Below are 3,759 nucleotides of genomic sequence, written 5' to 3'. Positions count from 1 at the left end.
TTAACTTTGAAAGACTAAAGAATCATGGTAAAAAAGCCATGAATTCTATGTGCAGTATTCTCCTAGCGCTGGAGTTCTGCTGTTCTCATTGATCAGTAAACTTGGTCTTGGCTGGCTGTTCCTGCTGATCTTCTGGGGGAGGGGCCTGTTGCCGTGGTTCCCAAATGTCTTTGCCGGAGGCGGATTTGCCCTGCCCTTGTCGGTCTGGGCTAAGTAATCTGCTTGGGTTTGCTCTCGGGAGCTTTTGTTCCCTGCAAGCTTTCCGTACAGCTTTGGAGGACGACAGTGAAAATGGCGGCCTCCCAGTCTCCACCCCGGAGAAGCCGAGAACTCAGGGCCCCGCTCCTCAGTGCGCCCCCAGAAATAAACAGTCAATCACTCCCGTCTCCCCGGTCTCCGGCCGCATTCCATGCTCACCCAGACTGTGACCCAGCATTTCTATCTCTGGCACCTGACTCGGTGTGGTGTCTCCAAACCCAGCAGATCCCTGCAGTGTGCTCCTGTGCCACTCCTCTCAGGGAAGGAAGGGGAGTCTCCCTGGATCTGCCATTGTTGGGTCCCTGCTGGAAGAGCAGTGGCCCGACTGGGCCGCGGATCACAGTTTATGGCAACCCCGAGCTGAGAGCCCGCACCTCGGCTCCGTCTCTGCAGCCGGCTTCCCTGCTCCGATACCTGGGAGCTCTGCCGCACTCAGGCACCCCCGGTCTTTCTGTGACCCCGAGGGTCCTGAGATCACACTGTCCCGTGAGGGTTCCACCCCCCGCTTAGCCACTGGAGCGATGTCCCTCCGCGGAGCCAACTTCTAAAAGTTCCGATTTTGTGCTCTGCGGCTCTATCACTTGCCAGAAGTGGCCGACGGAGGCCCCCTCCCCCACCGTCTATCCTCCCGAATATCACCTCGGATTCACTTCTCCGCATGTCCTACCTTCCAGAAAGTGGTTTCTTTTCTGTTCAGAGAGTTGTTGCTATTCTTTTCTTCGATGTACTCTTGAGTTCGTAGGTGTTCAGAATGGTTTGATCCCTATCCAGCTGAATTCCTGAGACCAGATGAAATCCAGGTCTCCTATTCCTCCGGCATCTTGCTCCCTCCCTCAACAAACATTTCTTAATGTCTGATTCTCTAGTCAGGGGTGGAAAGCATACAGCTCAGTGCTATACACACATACAATCTCTCTCAGATATTTAGCATTAGTCACAGTTCTGTCCCATTTTAGCAGAACAAGTCTTCAGGATCTCTTAATCCAAGGTTTTGGGAAACTACTAATAATCACTTAGAATGGAAACATTACTTGAAACCAGTTTGGCATTCTCAGTCTTTGCTACATCTATTTTTATGACAACAAAGGAAAACAATCCTGTAATACTATTTTCTTGAGGTAATATAATAAAGCATATAATTTTAATTTCCATAGGCAGGGAGATTGGATCCTTATCTATATCATCTATATCTCTGTGTATACTACAGATACACGGAAAGGGAAAATCTATGTATATAAATATATATCTAATATATATGTAATATATACATAATATACATATATCAAAATATCCTCTAAAAATATACATGCTTAGAATACTCTAGTGCAGAATCACTTCATAATGAAGTCACAGACACTGTACAACAAGTAAGATGGATGGAAATTAGTGTGGCAACAATCCAGGAGTTATCATTCCATTGGGATTATGCATTTTTTTTTTCAATAATTTTCTCCTTCTCTTCCACCTCCCCTACTGTTTTCCCTACTCCAGCCCTTTCAAACACACGGAGAAACAGCCACTCATAGGGGAAAAACCCTATGAAATCATGCAAGCATGTAAAACAGATAACAGGGCCATAGGCCCCATCAATTATGCTCTTCCTGTCTCTTAAATAAATCAACCTCACTTTCAGGTGAACTTTTGTGAAAAAAATCCCTTGTACTCCATCCATTCTTGACAACCAGAGCAAATAAAATTTAGAACATTACTAAGATAACAAAAGCTAACACTGCTTTCTGTAATCTCAATTTTCTACTTTCATATAAATGTGCTTTTCATCTTAATTGTCTGGATTGACACAGCCAAAGACAAAGAACCAACCTCACAGGCCAGGGTCCTATCAGCATTATTATTAAATGGACTTCATTGTCCAGCACAAATTAAAAGATTCGTTGAAGGGAAAGGACAGAACAAAAGTTCCCAACACAGTAAGATAAAGTCATATCCAAAAAAAAAGTTATACCGTCTTATCATAAACAGAATGAGCCACCCAAGAAATAGGACAGAATCACAGAATACAGAAACACTTTATATGGAGGAGCTGATCGGAGAGTAAGCACATTCCCTATTAATACAGTGCCTCCTTCCCTGATTTATACACTAATTTTTAGCCTGGTTATTTCTACAACTTTTAAATTTTTTGTTTAAAAATTAAGTGGTCTACACTAAGTTTAAATAACTAAACTCTGATAAATTGTAGTCACTTAAATTATATAGAATATACACTTTAAGAGAACCCTTTCCACTGATAATGCACACAAAAATTTCAGAGCTATAATACGATGAGATATTATGAAAGCATTTTATACCAATAACTATAAATACTCAAATTCTTGTTTTAACCTGAATTTCTTTTCACTTTAAACATTTATCCAAAACCCTTTTGATTTAAAATTTGAGTGCCTAAACATTGGTTATTAGAGAAAACTTTTTTTAAAGATTTTATTTGAGAAAGAGCAAGAGCACAAGCTGGAGTACAGAAAAAGGGAAAGGGAGAAGCAGACTCCCCACTGAGTAGAGAGCCTGATGCAGGGCTCGATCCCAGGACCCCGACATCATGACCTGAGCTGAAGTCAGATGCTTAACCAAGTGAGGAACCCAGGCACCTCAAGGTTATTAGAAATTTTAATATTCACTGTGTGGACATTCAGTGATAGAATTTCCTTATTTTTGTTGAAAGTTTAATAAATTGCAACCAATTCACACAAACTTATACAATGAAACACCAAAACAAATCCAATTAATTTCACTGAATCATTAAATCTGAAAGTTATAAAACTTACAAAATCATCATGACATTTGATGGACTTACTTGGAATAATACATGTTGAACCAAAACAGAAGGTAAAAGTCCCAATTCACAGTATACTTGCTAAGAATGGCAGACGTCGTACTAGCCAATATATGTAAAATAATACATTTACAGTTAGAAACATAATAATGAGGCAATTACTATTTTGTCATATAAAGATGAGGAAACTGGCACAGAGTAGTGAGGCCAATTTGCCCAAGTTCACACAGTTGTAAAGTGTTGGGATCTAGGCTGAAACGCAATGTCTGGTTCGAAAGCCTCAACTCTGAAACAATACCAAGAAAAGTATTGAGATATAATTATATTTATAGGCTGGAACATCAAGGCTGTCATAATACGAAAGGGGTAATGAGCGCTCAGAGAATGACAGAAATACAGAAGAAGCTCCCTTCATAGATGTTAGGGCTTTGAAGAAGGCAATGGTGACCATATAAAACAGAGAGGTGAACAGTCATCACTGAATCAACATATCAGTTAGTATCCTGTTTTGTACATGATAGGATTTAGGTTGTTTTTCTTTCAAAATTACTTTACATAAGCCAAGAACTAAGAGTTAACACTTGACCTACTACTAACTGGTAACACCAGCCCTAAAGAAATATTCAGGGCACTAAGCCCATGAAAGCTATCTATGTTACTGTTACACACACACACACACACACACACACACACACACACACACACACACA

Source organism: Callorhinus ursinus, unplaced genomic scaffold (assembly GCF_003265705.2).
Source record: "Callorhinus ursinus isolate GAN/ISIS: 27379988/994484 unplaced genomic scaffold, GSC_fseal_2.0 scaffold7, whole genome shotgun sequence".
Lineage (NCBI taxonomy): Eukaryota > Metazoa > Chordata > Mammalia > Carnivora > Otariidae > Callorhinus > Callorhinus ursinus.
Note: the sequence above shows the minus strand (reverse complement) of the source record.